This window comes from Sebastes umbrosus, chromosome 9 (genome assembly GCF_015220745.1).
Source record: "Sebastes umbrosus isolate fSebUmb1 chromosome 9, fSebUmb1.pri, whole genome shotgun sequence".
Taxonomy (NCBI): domain Eukaryota; kingdom Metazoa; phylum Chordata; class Actinopteri; order Perciformes; family Sebastidae; genus Sebastes; species Sebastes umbrosus.
In genome coordinates, this window is record NC_051277.1 from 15553458 (window position 1) to 15570343 (window position 16886).

At 42.2% G+C, this 16886-nt stretch overlaps 1 protein-coding gene across 3 annotated transcripts in view; it reads right to left on the bottom strand.

The window, feature by feature from the left end:
• LOC119494089 (protein diaphanous homolog 1-like) overlaps positions 1-16886 on the bottom strand; it is a 111616-nt gene that overhangs the window by 42368 nt on the left and 52362 nt on the right. The gene's annotated exons all lie outside the window — the stretch shown is intronic.

Genomic DNA, 16886 nt, shown 5'->3' on the forward strand with positions numbered 1-16886 from the left:
TGTTAACTGCATTTTAGTGACATATATTTTGATATCGCACAAGTATTTACTGTACCATTTGATACTTAAAATCCCATATATGTGAGTTTGCATGTTTTAGCCTGTTAAAGCTCCATTGTATGATATTCTTGATATTAATACTAAATCCCGTGATCCCTATAATATAAAATTATTTCTAGTACTGTTGATCCAACTAAAGAATTAACACTCCATTCCAGAGCTAAGTGCAGCTTTCAGCTCAATGACTACATGCACACTAATATCCCACTATTATTCATAAATATGACAATATTCTGAATTCGTTACGTGCCATTTAAACAGCAAAATGTGTTTGGATATTCTAAATATAATATAGGTACGTCATGTTTTTTTTTACGTTAATCGGAGTATGCATGGCTGCATGTTAACAGAAATATTAGTGTAATATTAATTTGCATTAGCTATGTAAACAGCTTAATAAGAACATTGGACCTCATGCAAGAACCACTCGTATGAACGGATTCGATCTTAAGTGGCTTGTACGAGTGATTTAGGAGAACTTGTCGCATTCACCAATTTTCTCGTATTTTGAATTTTCTCTTAGGTACAAACACAATTTACGAGTAGTCCAGACCTGTCGTAGGAGTCATGCTATTAGTCATATGCATATTAGTCTGCTGTTATCCAAACCTAAGTTTTTCACTAATTAATTATATATTTCATTACAAACAATCAAAAAATAAATTACACCTCGTAATTATGTTGAAGTTTGACACTGCAATTCAAATTATAATATAATTATAACTGTATTCATATAGACTAACAATATCAGCATTAGTTTAAATTGGCCATTGATGCTATTGTATAACACCACAATATCAATATGACTTACTTCTGTTGGATGCGAGTCAGGCTCTTGGAAGAGAGCATGTCGCTGTGCTGATATATCGGCAGAGACAGATGAATGGGTCAGGACACGTAGCCTTATATGGGATCATTGGGGCATTAATTATGCTAATTTACAATTCTCATGAACAGGTGCTCATGTATGCACAGGTGGCATTCATCATGTTTATGCAGGTCATTTACACGGTTATCTGAAGTTTTACTGAAACTGACGTGGCAAATTCGTACGACCCCATGGTATGAAAAAAGTAAATGAAAGTTAAGATAAGAATATGAAAATGTTCGTGCATGAGGGCCATAGTCTTTTTCAGAATAAGGGCAAAAAACGGAATACTTTGTGCATGAAAACATAGTCAATGTTGTGGTTCACCGGGTTGTACCGTTGTGTCCTAGCAGCTCTCCGTTTAAAGCTGGGGCAGCAAAGTAAATGAGTAGCTGAACAAAGTCAAATATCTGACATGCTAAAAAGACAATATATTTATTTTTTGCGTGAGGGGTCCTGGGGCAAAAGGTAGGTAAATGTTGAACATACGCACGTCATGTGGGCAGAAACGTGACTTGAAATTCCCATGTTTCTCTGTGTTTGCTGCATGTGTAAATATGCAACTGTTTGCCAACATGTTAGCCATAAGAATCTGATAAGCTGACAGTATACCAACGACTGCTGTTTGCTGCAGAGTTGGTTTCGGAAACTTTTTTGGATTCAGTACAGGATGAACGTCAACTTGCTGGAACTTGAAACTTGCTTGAGGTACATAATCCATCACAGCTATAACTCTGTGCCTGCTTTTTTCCCTCTTTGACAAAGTTACGTTATTGTCATCAGTGAAACTGCCATGAAACAGCAAGTGTAATGTGTTTATGACCTGGAGAGAAGCTATCTAACTCACATCGACTCAAATAATCCTTACATTATGCTTATACTGTTCTTGCCTCCAAGTTTTGATTTTCTGACAACCGATATGTAATGAATATATTAATGTGTAGCAGCCAACTCTCACACCATCTTTCACTAACATTACTATACAAAAACAACTCTGGCTGAAATAAAGTCATGAAGTTTACTTAAAATCTTTACACCTTGATTTCTACACCATGCTGAAATGAGCAGAAACAAAAAGATGCCTAGAGGGTTAGAAAAAAGCAATGAAACATAAAAAAAAAGACATTGAAAATGGATGGTGGCAATTTATGGTACATGATTTGCAGTGAGCTAAAACACGCCGTGCACCCAGTAAGATCTATTAAATGTCTAACAACCTTCAATCAAATCTACAGAGAGTGACAAGAACAAGTGATTTCTTGTTATCGGTTGGGAAGGGAAGAGTTAAGGAACAAGTCGAATAGAGGCTGAGGCATCCAAAAGCCTATCTCCTCCAAGTCAATGGCGTGAAGGCTATCTCACACACACCTGACAGAGACAGAATGCTGCCAATAGTGCCAGAGGGAACAAGAGAGAGGGAGGGCGGCAGACAGCGAGAAAGAAGAGTGGAAGGAGGGAGCAGAAGAAAGGAGACAAAGAGAGAGAGAGCATAAACCAGAGGCATGAAAAGAGAGGTGGATGAATATGAGCACAGTGGTCAGAGGATGACTATTGCTTGTTTTGATTTGAACGCTTGTTGCTCATTATGGGAGAAACTGACAGAGGGGAAGTTGGAGAGGCAGCACTTTGTATTTGTGTGTTAAAAGGGCTGACTACTGATAGAGGCAGTGTTATAAAAGCACTAAGAGCTCCAGCAGCCACGCTAAAACTTTAATCAGGCATTAATAAAAACAATATCATTACTGTCTGCCTGAGGAAGTATCAACACACACCTCACTGAATGTGGCAGGCAGGGACACACACACAATTACAGTCCAGGAAATATGCAGACATAAACAACCTCATCACTCATCACATTTTTTTCTGTTTTTACTCCGTCTCCATTCCCCCCCTCCTCTTCATCCTCCCGTTTTTTTATTGCCTTTTTATTGCCTTTCATCTATCAATCTACCTTTACAATCATTGTGTAAGATAAAGCACAAACAGAGTATGGGCATATACGAGAGCACACACATCCACAAATGAGCATCTAGATGAGTGGAGGAGCGAAAAAAAAGACTGAAAGCATCGTCTCAAGGACAAAGGTAAGCCACTCAACTCGTGTCTGAAAGCAGAGCTGCTTCATACAGCAAAGGGGGCTGCGACTTGAGTCGAGCAATTGTAAGTAGCGTGGCTCCCTAGTCGTACTATTCACCGCAGAAATAAAGACAAACTATGAAAAATAGGAAGCACAGACACAAAATGGACACCCAGAGAGGCACACCTGAATGCCGTAGCCTTCTTGAAAGAGTAGCAGAGCTATAGAAATCTCGCTCGCACTCTTTCTCTCTTTGACAAAGCTAGGCTGGAAGGATGAAAGCGTTGAATGAAAGCCTACACAGGACCTTAAGGGACAGGATAATGGTGGCACGGAAAGCAGAAAGGAGTAGCAGAAAACAAGGGCGAAGAGAAGACTGAAAGTAATTTTATGGATGTTCCTAGAAGATGGGAAGGAAGTTGAAGCGAACAAGAGTGTGAGGAGGATGGATGAAGAGTAGGAGAGGGTAATAAGGAACAGAGGATAATAAGTAAGGCAGTCAGAGAAGGAGGGAGACAGGGAAAGTGAAGAGGAAAAAAAGGAGAAAGTAATAAAGTCAGAAAAATCATAAAAAATTACTTTACTTTTCTTTCTTAGTTCTGAATGATCCTTGCCCTACATACGCACTCAAACAGAATGAGATATGTGTACGGGCACGGGTGTGCACGCTTGTGAACGGATCACGCACCGATAACATTACACTCCTTAATTCCTAATTAATCCCTCTAAACTGGATTATGGCGCAGAGCATGACAAGCCCAGGATTCCACCCTTCGCCCTGATGACTGTGTGCGTGTGCGTGTGTGTGTGTGTGTGTGTGTGTGTGTGTGTGTGTGTGTGTGTGTATGTGTGTGTGTGTAATGTCACTTTACTGTTTTTCAGCTTGAGGTCTCATAAGGCCGGCCTGTCCTCGCTTACATGATGTTGGGAAATGAAGCTGACTGTCTGCGGTCCCCGATGACACAAACACATTCACTCATTCACTTACACTCTCTCACACACAACGCCTCACGTACACACACACACACACACAAACGCGCAAGCAGTCCCTAGACTACAGGTCTTGAAACGCTTACGAATTATTGTGGTGAGTGGCAAGAACTCGTAGCATAACTTTACACATTTTTAAGTGAGGACTCATGGGGGATATGTGCTTACTCACATAACAGACACGGGTCCCCTGACACACACACTTGTCCTCGTTTGAAAGCTGCCACACAAACTGCCCCATGTGATGTTTTATTCTGCATTACACTGTAGTCTGGAATAAAAACCAGAGGGCTTTACAGATACCAGTACTAATGAATTCATTTTATGTTCTGTTGTACTTTGTAGATGAGCTGAGAAGTGTGTTTTATAGTGAAAAAAAGCTTCCATTTCTGTTCGCTCCTGTCTTTTTTTGGGGAAACACTTGAGCTATAAACCACCAAGAGTAGACTCTAGGTAGTTAATGTCATAAGTAAATGGAAAATAAGGAATGTACACAGTTTTTGGATACCTAAATGGATTTAGTACTATTTGATTGATGTAGTAGTGATTGCAGCATGATGCACAAATGTGGGGTTAACACTAGAGTATGACATACACACAACATATGCTATGACACATTTCATATAACCACAAAATTGTTGTGGAGTTTGAATCTGGCCTTTGTTGCACACCACCCCACACCCTATCTGCACTTCCCATGTTCTCCACATCCAACTTTGGACTATAACTATCACTTTTGGTAAAAAAAAAAACATGAATAAAAACTACAGTGAAATCCGACTGCTTTCTGAACCTCGTATGATGGAACGGGCAGAGAGGTAAGGAAACAGACACTTTGCACCAAATAGACACCAGTGCAAATGTTTGTTTTATGCTCTTAAATAACCAAGACGATATAATCAGTACCAAAATGTTTTGCTGTAACATACATTGTATAACCATTAGCCTGTTGTAAACAAACTACTATAACGATCCAACCGTGTGATGTTACTGTAACTGTGTTATTTATACTGTAAGAGTCAGCTGTTTAGGCAGTGGAGGGCACTTTTTAGAGGATTTTCACATTAGCAGAGGTAACCATGATTAGACTAGACTGATAGCTGTGAAATGCACAGTATGACCGAGCAGCTAATTCTTTTAACTCAAATGGACTTTCCTTTGCACCCAAAACTTAACTACACTTATCTTCATGTGGTCACTGATGATGAACATGCATAAAAGCAAGAAATGCATGGGCATTTGAGCACATTAGATACGAATAATAGCCTCCGGAAAGTCTGGAGAAAAACAAGCTCCATTTGGACCACAACAGTGTGAATTAATAACGTGTAACATATTGTACTGCGTGTTACTGTGCGTACAGTGTTGTGTTTTCTGTGCTCATTAAACCATGCTGGCTGAGAAGATTAGGGAGCAGAAAAGGGAAGTAGTGTGATGGATGGATGGATAGATGGATGGAGGGGGGGTCACAAAGGGATACATGGAGTGAGTTGGGGGGGGAATTAGCATGCTTTCATGCGTTCTACACCTCAGTGGAGCACTATGGGGCTTGTTGATGCCTCTAAGTGCTATGCAGTATTAAGCAGACAATCTCTAAGGAAGCCCGGTGGTATGTGCATGTGTGCGTGTTCTTACTGACCGCTAACTGTGTACAGTTAAGTACTAAGCCTTAAATAACCTATTTGGAGAACAGAAAGAGGAAAGGGAAGTGGAGAGATTCAGTGGAGAGCCAGACATTGTCAGAAGAGCGAGGCATTAAAATGCTTGCTGGGACGTTTTCCACTCCTCAGAGAGGAAAAAGCAGAGAGGAAGGTCTCTGTCCATCTGTTCGCTCACATAGTGTATACTGAGAGGAAAAGGCATGCAGGACACACATGTTGATCAAGTCATCTATTGTTAAGAGCAGCAGTGTCTAGGGATGTCACGAGAACCGATACTTCAGTACAAAGTCGATGCCAAAATTCTGAAAACGTGACGGTACTCGTTTTTCTACAGTACCGCAGCTACTGTAAGCTTTCGGCGTCTAATATCCAAAAGGACGCAGTAAACTCACTACCGACTTGTCCAGGGGACGCTATCTTTTTTCCCCTGATAACGCTACATTCTGAACAACAAATCTGTGTTTAAATCAGCAGGACGAGAGCTAGTTAACGTAAATTGTTAGCAGCCGGTGGGCAGCACAGTCCTGTGGAGCTAACAGCTAACGTTAACGGAAGTTGCATAGCAATATAAAATAGATATTAGAGAAGGAATTAGGACCTGTTTAACTTCCTAACACTAGCTCAAAAGGGTTTATTGTTTGTTTGTTTTGTGGTATCAAATTGGGTATCGAGAATCATGGAATTTCACTGGTATTGGTATCGACTACTAAATTTCTGATATCGTGACATCCCTAGCGGTGTCATCTCTCCTGCAGCTATAACAGCAGCCAGCAACGCAGTACGTCACTATGACCAGCCTGAACACCTCAACTCTCCGTCCAGCTCTCTCATTTCACCTTTTCTCACTCATATGCTCTCACCGCTAACTTTACTCGGTTTCCTCATTTTACCTCGCCTCAATCTCCATCTCCTCAATCACTCTTGTCGCTTCATGTCTCTCCACCTTTTGATCATTTGTCATTCCTTCATTCCCTCCCTCAGTGCGCTCGTCAGTCGTACACAGATCACTCCTGCCTCTATTCGTCCTTCTCCGAGCCTCATTCATTCTGTGCCTCTCTCCTTCACTCCACCCTCAATAACGCCATCCGTCTTCACGTCTACTGAACCAAGATTAGTCTCCATCCATCTGCATCTTTGACAGTGATCTCTCCTACTTTCTTCTAAATAGTACCGGCAGGTTTCGAACTTAAGAGTAATTTAACAAGTAAATTAAATAAACAAACAAACAAACTTATTATTAAACCTTACTATTGACAAATACTGATCTATTGGCTTCTCATAGCAGTCTTGAGTTTCAAAATGCACGTTTAAACCTGCTACTCTCATCCGCCACTGTATGTTAATTTTCATTTTTTTTCTGGCAAACAGTGCAGTGGCCTTCATGTTTGTTTCCTTCAGCTGGCTTCAATCAAGCAGCATACTTGTTATCATCAATCCAGCTCCCAAAAAATTTGCACTTTCCCATAGTGGCGGTAAGCTTTTATCTTTCTTGGGTTAGCCAACTACCTCGTGAGCCAACAGACAACAACATTTTTAGCAACTTTCTCCCATAAAAGCTGCAGCGCTGCATCAAGTGCTACCCACATTTTTCAGAGTCAGGAAGAAAGGGAAAGCAGCATGTTTGTAGTTTGACGCAGGCAGCTTTACAGCCCTGAATATCCTTAAAACATACTGCCAATAACACTGTGTCATTTTAGATTATTAAAATGAAATTTGCTAGAAAAGAAACTTGTCTTCATATGGAGAATACATCACTCTAATGATTTGAGATATTTTCAAGGACCGCCAATACTTGATTTATGTTGATTTCATTACTAGTAGTATCATTTGCAATGCTGTTGTGGTCTGTTGCTCTTGCCGTTTTAAATTGCTATATTCTTTGAGGCTAGAAACAAAGAAACCGGCGAGGAAGGTAAAGCTTCAGAGCGAAAATCAACATGAAACTTTGAAAGCAAAAAAAAAAAAAAAAAACTCTGGGTTCTTCAAAAAAAACTTTCCAGAACAGACTTAAAAAAAACATTCTTGGAGAGATCTTTAGAAGTCTCTGGCGTACCACTCCATTCACCCAAACAGACAGCAGTTGCTGCTGATGCCAAGTGCATGCACAACAAGTCCTGAAAGGTTCGCTCTGCTCGCTGCACATCTACAGTGTAACGGTTCTAGCATACAAAGCACTTCTAAGCACAATACATACAAAACAAAAGACAGAGACAGTACACATGCAAAACCTGTGACTCGCATTAGTTATAGGTACCGTATGCTTGTTATGAATGCTGTAGTTTAAGCTCAGTTGAAATGGCACTGCTTCAAGTCCTACTTTCTGCCATCACTACACATTAAGGTTGCACTGTGTCTACACTGATATTTCGTATTCTTGCCCCGAGAGGACCAGGCAGATTAGGGGTTAGGCAGGGATGGTTTTGTGTCTGAAAGTTGTATAAAACAAGCAGACAAATGATTAAAGAATTCATTGGTTTTACTCACACCACAGGCTTTGTTCAAGCTAAGATAGAATTTGTTTGTTTTGTTTGGGTGAAGTCTGACTCCAATTTCCAGGCCCAGTCAAGCTCTACAGCCACTCTGAGATGGTGCAACTTCAAAGCCCACTCAGATCAATACTTAAAGCAGTATCTCCATTCACACGATGACAAATTACTCATCTGCTTTCTCTCTCTCCTTCTTTTACTGTTAGTCCCTGATGCCCTGCTACCATCACCCTGCTTTGCCAGTCTCAGTTTCACCCTGCAGTTAATCTGCTGGGTGGAGTGATGAGCGCTTGGGGAACCAACGAGAGGAAGATGAAGGAGATGAAGGACGAAGGGGAATGAGAGGAGGGGGGGAATGGGGAATAGGAGTGAGCGATGGCCATGCATTATTGAGCATACAGAGTGGAGTTTTTAGGGGATAAATGTGAAAGCATGTTTAGGGACAACCTTTTCCCTTCTGCCTCCCCCGCCTTCCCCCTTCCTTCATTTCTTGCCCTCCCTCCAACTTTCCTTTCCCCACGAGGATGGCCACATCTCTTATTCAGTGGGGAGGTTAAAAATTCAAAGCTAGGAGGGAGGAGGTGCAGGGAGGAAAGAGAGTACCTGAAAATGGTCAAAATGAAGGAATGTCTTTAGGGAGTTTTCTCAAGTGCTAATCTAGAGAGCTCCTTGCTTTGATTAGGCGCGTGTGTGTGTGTGTGTGTGTGTGTGTGTGTGTGTGTGTGTGTGTGTGTGGTGAGAGGTGGGTGGTGGGAGAGTACGAGGACGGGGGAGGTAGATGAATAGAGAGAGAGAGGAAGCGAGAGCAGGAGAGGGTGTAGACGTACACTTTCATGCGGCGCAGTGTAGTGTAGCACACAGCATGGTGAAAAATTAAGGTGCCTGCAGGGCGAAGCAGAACCCACGTCTCACAGAACACGACACATGCAGATACTGAGTAATGGAGCAAGGGCTTCAGCATGCAAACACACACACACACACACACACACACACACACACACACACACACACACACACACACACACACACACACACACACACACACACACACACACACACACACACACAGGCATCTATGAATTCAGAGACAAACCAACTATAACTGACCAGCATATACACACACAGGCATTATTGTACTCACATAAACTACAAGTTCTTGTGCCTACATATCCATGACACAAACACATAAATTTGAGTCCACACACACACTGTCGCATGGTTACTGGTAGCAAATTAAGGTCAGAAAGTGGAGCATGGCCTGGTCCACCAAGCTTTGTAAATACCACTGGTGTCGGGTGTAAATGCCACTGGGTTATCCATATTACACACAGCCTCCACAGCTAGGGACCAGGGGACATGTTACCCCAGCGGCAATAAAAGCTGGGCAGGTTACAACACGGACACAGAGCTCACACAAACACACACCCTAGCCAAGCACAAAGTGCGTGCACACTGCACACACACACACACAAGGAAATAAACAAGATAATGTGTAAGAAAGTTGGTGCAAGTGTGTGCAAAGTTTGGGTGAAATTGATAGTTTTAATATGTGTGATTGTGCAAGAACCCTGAAGATACGGTCTGAGCCATCAGCATAATGGGGAAGATAGTCTAATAGCACCCTAATAACTCACAAGCTAGCTAACGCGGCATCAGTAGCAGCTTAAGGCTACTGTTAAACAATTCGACTGAGATAGGGGCTTTGGACTTTAAAGGACACTTTCAAATGCCTCTGTTGCCGCCATCTATCTTGCCTTTTCTCATTTTACAGCTTGTTTTATCTTCACCCCCCCCCCCACCCCCCCACCAGCCTTCCGTCATTTTTCTGGTTCCATCCCTTGTTCATTGTCTCTTTTCATAAGAACCCTTTTATCGGGCGGAGATAAGAGAAGAGAGATGAGGAAATCACGAGAGAGAAGAGGAACGGAGGATGGGAGATGAGGGTTAATGCTCCTATCTTGTCAACTCCATCTTTGAAGTTGTTGCTCTTTACCGCTCCATTTTTTTTATTTATGCTATCAGTGACATCAAAGTGGGCTAAGTCTCCTGTGCGTGTCTATGTGCGTTTGTGTGTGTGTGTGTCACTGCCCTAAGGGATAGGTAGCTAATATTGCGAAAAAATAAACAGAGAGAGTCGCTGAGGCGGGGAAGCGCAGACATCCACAGTCAATCTGCACTTTTAGCTGCGCCGCACTTTGACTTTTTCTTCTCTTCTCTTTATCTCTCCCCCCGTTCTCATGATTAACACGCTTTCTAATCATAGACACAGCCTCAGTATGACTTCCCTTCCTCAACCTATCAATGCGAAAGTTAAAGCACCTCTACCTCCACGAACACTTTGACACCTCAGTGACGCAGGCACTCACACATGTAAGTCCACACACACACACACATACACAAAGCATACATATATAAGAAATACAGGAGGGGGAGGAAAAGGAGTATGCTGCTGTTACCAAGAGGAGCAAAACAGGAAGGAAGAGTGGGTGGAAGGAGTGTAGGTGTGCATACATATATCCCTTCATCCCCACATCCTTCCATCTCTGTTCATGTTTTTTTTTTCCCTCTTGGCCTGGGTGAAAAGAGACAGAATCACCAACACTGGGGATACTTAGCATCTGTAACAAGCTTTTGAGTTTATCAGCCAATCCCTCAATTAAAGACACACACTCACAAAGATTACAAACACACACACACACACACACACACATACACACATACACACATACACACATACACACATACACACACACACACATACACACAGAGGTTGTCTCAGTCCCTGCACAGCTGTCATATCACTGGGAACATTGAAATGGTAATGGTGTTAGGATGAGACACTGGGACGCTGGCTGGCTGGCTGGCTGGCTGGCTGGCTGACCGACTGGCTGGCTGGGAGAGGAGCCGAGTGAAGCGAAGAAAGCCTATTCCGTTTAAAAACAGGATAATCTCCAGGAAAGAGAAAAGGCAGCAAGGAGATTAGGCACACACAGCGGTAATGCTCCAGCATGAGTACACTTAGCTCATTTGCATGTAAAACAGAGGAGAGAGATATAACGAGGGAGGGATGGAATGAAGAGAATGAGCGGGACAAAAGCGTGTGTGAGTGTGTGTGTGAGCGCGCTTTACATGTGTATGCATAAGTGTACGCTTCTGCTTGTGCATGTGAGTGAGCTGTTGCATTTGGCAGTGAGAGCCAATGTGAGCGCACACAGATGTGTTTGAACCTGATAAGGCCTGATGAATGAGCGGCGTTTTGCGGCTGTTCCTCAACCATAAAGAGACGGTGAATGAGGGAACGCTTGCTATTGCCGCACTGAGAATACACACCAAGGCTTAGGGAGCGAGCAGAGCCAACCTAATGCAACGCTACTGTTGAGGGCTTAAGAGGTATAGTTAGGATTTCAACTTAAGCACTGGTACACATAAATGTATACACACACAACACGAGCTATAAACATCAAATCTTTCATTTACAGGTCATCCCTGCATGTTGAAATGCCAGTCTATATATGGGCTATAGGTGCCGTTTCGATTTACGTCTCTCACAGACAGCACTGTGCAGACTCATAGTTATCCAATTGTGCGGTCATTTGTTGTTGGCAAAAAAGTGGGGGTGGAGAGGGGAGAGAAAATAGGTAAGTGGAGAAATGGCTGCATCCAGAAATGGAACGAACAAGAGAATAGAAGGAAAGAATAGTATGATATTTTCCCCAGCTCTTTCTACAGCATTAGTGACCCTTGCATTAACCTGCTTCTCTTTCTACGGCCCGAGCCTGAACACTGCATGATTTATTAACAAGGCCTGCTTCTGTGCGCTACACAAGTACAAACATACACACACACAAATATACACACACGCTCACAAGAGAACTTAAAAACACGTCACACACAAGCTTTTTAAAGCCAATACTAATTTAGCACATGCGCGCACAAACACTCTTACGGCTTAATAAAGTGTGCCCATTCCTCATTTAGTCATCTAAGTGCTTTATTAGTACATATTCTAAACAGTCTCCGGAGACTGCAGCTCCGAGTCTACACATCCCATAAACTGTTATCTAAAACTCCCCCTTAATTATGCACAATCATGCACGCAAATGTACGCACAAACACACACACAACTCACAAATGTTTCTTGGCAGTGACCTAGAGGGGATCCAACAGTGGAAAAACAAACATCTTCTAGAAGTGGGTTGTGTGGGGATTATGAAACTGGGATGGAAGAGGAGGAGGAGGAGGAGATGAAGGGAGGCAAGAAAGGAGACCATTGAAGTAAAAAGCTGTGTCATCCCCTTTCTCACCTGTGGTCATTTCCAACTAAAACTTAATTTATCAGGCCTGTCAAATGCGGAGCAGACACTAGACTGCATTATTTTTTCACATGATTGATGATGATTTCACGTGTATTGTCTATGAACTGTGCCTCATGAATGACTAAAGGGTAAATCTACAGTACAGTGTCAATATATCACACAGCTGACATTTTTTGCAACAGCCCTGTAATCAGTCTGCTGGAATTTAAAAATTAAAACAGTGCCAGGAGACATGTGTTTGCCTAAGTTATTTCATTAGTATGGAAATATTCCTTTGGCTGACAATGACCTTGAGCCAGTGTACTGTAACAAAAACAAGTCACCAAATGTTGTGAACTCGGTTTAGCAGAAGATGTAACGACCTAATCAACAACACTGCGCCATAATTCTCCGTGCCTCTTGGTGCTAATATATGACATATCGCACCCCTTTAACTGATTGGTGTACAACCTGAGAGAGGCCCCAGGCAAGCATGAGCACACACACATATACACACATATACACACATATACACACACACACACGGCACTTTCGTACTGATTGGTGGCTCATTAAGGTGAAAAGTGAATGGAACAGACCTAAGAGGAAACACAAATACACGTACATGCACACACGTACCTACAGAGAAGGAAATTGATTTCTTGAGAACACAGGGAGATCAAAAGGCTTATTATAATTGGTTTGTAAATGTGGTTGAGCTCACCCACCCACTCTCTCTCTCTCGAGCACATACACCAGCGTACGGGCACCCTTGCACTGACAAACATGCATTCATCTGCAATAAACTTGTCTGTATTTTGTAGGAAGCGAATGTGATATGGGAAGGTGCTGTTGCATGTGGTTGGGGGGGGGGGGGATCTCCACCAGAAAAGAAAAATGAGGTCGCCGTGCTACAACAGACCACAGAAACACAGCAACAGAGACCGAGATACAGGAGAGGGACGGGTGTAAAGGCTGGAGAATTGGGATATGAAAATGATCCTCACATTATGAGGATTAATAATCATATATGCTCCTGGCCCTTTCTCTCCTTTTCTCTCCCGAATCAAATTAATCACCACCGTTCCCCCTAGCCCAGCCTTTCCCTCTGCTCGCTCTTCTTTTTTTTCCACCCTCCTCCTCCTCCTCCTCTCCCCATCTCTCTCTCTCATTCTTTTGCTAATTGGGCTATCTGAGGTGCCGACTTCAAAAGGCACCTGCTATCAAACACAGTCTGAAAAAAGGAGAAAAGGACAGTTCAGGATATCTACACCCATATTAGATGAACAGGGTATGAATTCTAGCCTCGTGCACTTTCCAAAAAATGGGTAACCACATAAAAATGACCTGTTTTTGGATTCACGTGTTATTATCGGTAGTTATTATTATTATTACCATTATTATTATTATTATTATTATTATTAGTATTAAAAGAAAGACTGAACAAAACAAATACTAAAAAGAAGAAAGCAGACACAAGCACTTCAAAGTGAGGAATTGAGAACCAGTAGCTTAAGGGAGAATGTGGGGATAAGCTTGCCGTCTGAAACCTTAAACACTACACTACACTACACTAACCGCTTTACAGCCACACATACTCGCTCATCTAAACAATTTGGGTGTTTACAATTGCAAATAGTCATTTCAGTTCTCTGATTATAAGCCCTGACAACCGCAAAGCACAACAATGGAAAAAAATAATCTTTTCCACACGTCTGCAGGAAGAAGATAGCAGAATAATAACATGGTTTCTCCGTTACAAGTATCGCAGTAAAATTTGGCTAGTTACGTCATAATTAGGGCTGTCAATGAAATGTCAATGAAAATATATTATCACAATTGATCACATGATTGTCCATGATTAATTGCAATTAATCACACATTTTTTATCTGTTCAACATGTACCTTAAAGGGAGATTTGTCAAGTATTTAATACTCATATCAACATGGGAGTGGTCAAATATGCTTGTTTTATGCAAATGCATGTATATATTTATTATTGGAAATCAATTTGCAACAGAAAACAATGACAGATATTGTCCAGAAACCCTCACAGGTACTGCATTTAGCATAAAGAAATATGCTCAAATCATAACATGGCAAACTGCAGCCCAACAGGCAACAACAGCTGTCAGTGTGTCAGTGTGCTGACTTGACTATGACTTGCCCCAAACTGCACGTGATTGTCATAAAGTGGACATGTCTGTAAAGGGGAGACTCGTGGGTACCAATAGAACCCATTTTCATTCACATATCTAGAGGTCAGAGGCTAAGGGACCCCTTTGAAAATGGCCATGACAGTTTTTCCTCGCCAAAATTTAGCATAAGTTTGGCGCGTTATCTTCATAGTAACTTCACTCTAGCTTTAAAACTGAGCCCGCTACAATCTAAAAATCACAAGCTGCGTCAATGCGTTAAAGAAATTAGTGGCGTTAAAACGAATTTGCGTTAACGTGTTATTAACGCGTTAACTTTGACAGCCCCAGTCATAATAAATTAATGTGAATGTCAAGCTGTACCATTGTCATCAAGCTGTACAAATGTACAGTGTAACAAGTCTGAGCTCCGAGTGGTGGTGCAATTTCCTAAAACCTTGAAAGTTTGCATCCTCAATAAGCCAACTCTATTTATTGACCGACTATATAATGCATACTTCTCATTTCCCATGTTGACAGCTTAATTTTGAATTTCCATCGGGGCAAATAAGATGTTGACCAGTAGAGTACTACTAACGGTGGTCGATTGGCTGCAATGGTTGTTCGCAAGGCAAGTTAAGTAGTTTGAGAGGAGAAAGGTGAAAGTCTTGAGGTAAAGAAGGCTCGGCTGGAATAAATCAAGCAAGGTGAAGCTTTTCTCAAATAGTAGTCTGGGCATGTTGTACTCTTGCCTGACCTCAGAACCACTGTTGAAAAAATTTACTCAATGCAGGAATACAATTGTATCAGGCAGAAGGAAGTCTGTGAGTGTATGTGAAGTTAATAGATCGGATGCATTACTATATTTAAAAAAAACACAACAAAGAAATCAACCAAACACCACAGAATTTAGGAAACTTTTAGGAAATGCTCTATAATAGATTTGCTGTAGAAGCTAATAGATTCTTTACACATACATATACAAATCAAAAATTGATGCTCGGTGTCTGATAACAGCTTCAGTGCCTTATGGGGATGCCTACTGAAGTAGGATTTCACACGATCTGCTCTTGTTAAGGGAAAATCCATCTTAACATAACAAAAGTAATATCACTTAAACTAATAACAATAAAGGTTTTAATTATCATCTCTGCAGTTTGTCCAGGATTTGTTTAGTTAAATTCGGACATGCTAAACAGCTGAAGGGAAATAGGAGCATGAAAAAAAACTGGTCTGAGAGAAAACAGGTTGAGATACATAGCTAGAGATATACTGTACACACTGAAAATGGAAATAACTACATAGATAAACAGCAAAATATAAAATATATGTACACTTGTGTTTGCGTCAAAGTGTGAAATCGTGTCCATGAGAGCCATGTGCAGCCAGAGGGCGTGTCTCCAACCATCAGCTCTTTGCTCTTCCAACGAGCCTCAGAGGTCAACACCCCTGACCCTGAGCACACTGCCCCCCCCCCGCACGGCTTTTTTCTGTGTGGGTGTGTGCGTGTGTGCTACCCAAGCAGTGCTGCTGGGCAGCTGATGGAGAGGAAGAAGAAAGGTCAGGAAGGGTCAGCGGTGGCTCGATGTGTTGCCTTTATGTTTGCTGGGTAACGAGGAATGGGAGGCGCAAGAGGAGGAGGAGGAACAGGAAGATGAGGAAGAGTGAAGCCGGGCTTCCAGAGGTGAGGGATTAGGAGAAGGAGAGGGAGGTCAGGAGGAATGCATCACGCCTTGAGCGGTGTGTTTAAGCAAGAGAAGGAAGGACAAGGGGTGAAGGGTCAATCTGCACAAGCAGAGCTGGTTGCTTATTGGACATGTATGCATGCACAGACACACAGACATGTCCTGTATACACAACACAGTGTGGATTAAACCACACATGCGCACCCGCAAAAACATAAGATGCTTACACAACAGCTCAATAAAATCCCAATTCTGTTTTGAAGAATGTGTTATTCCTAACTACCAAACTTCAACAGATTCAAGAAACACACACATACAGAGTAATAAACCTATTATGGACCTGGTCTCTCTCTCTCTCTCTCTCACACACATACAGTACATCCACACAGGCAGACATACAGACAGGTGTGGGGCTATGAAAAGGCCACGGTGTCTTTATAGTCAGCTCTCAGAAAAGGTTATTAGACATCAACCGGAACAGGCGGCTGTCTCAGCCAATAAAAAGTGGAGGAGTGGGTGCACGGGCCAAGGGGGTGGAGGGGTCAAATCAAGGAGTGACAGGCGGACGTTAGGACTCGCCATACAGGTGAATGCAGATGGGACAGCTGCCAGCACTGACATTTAACTGA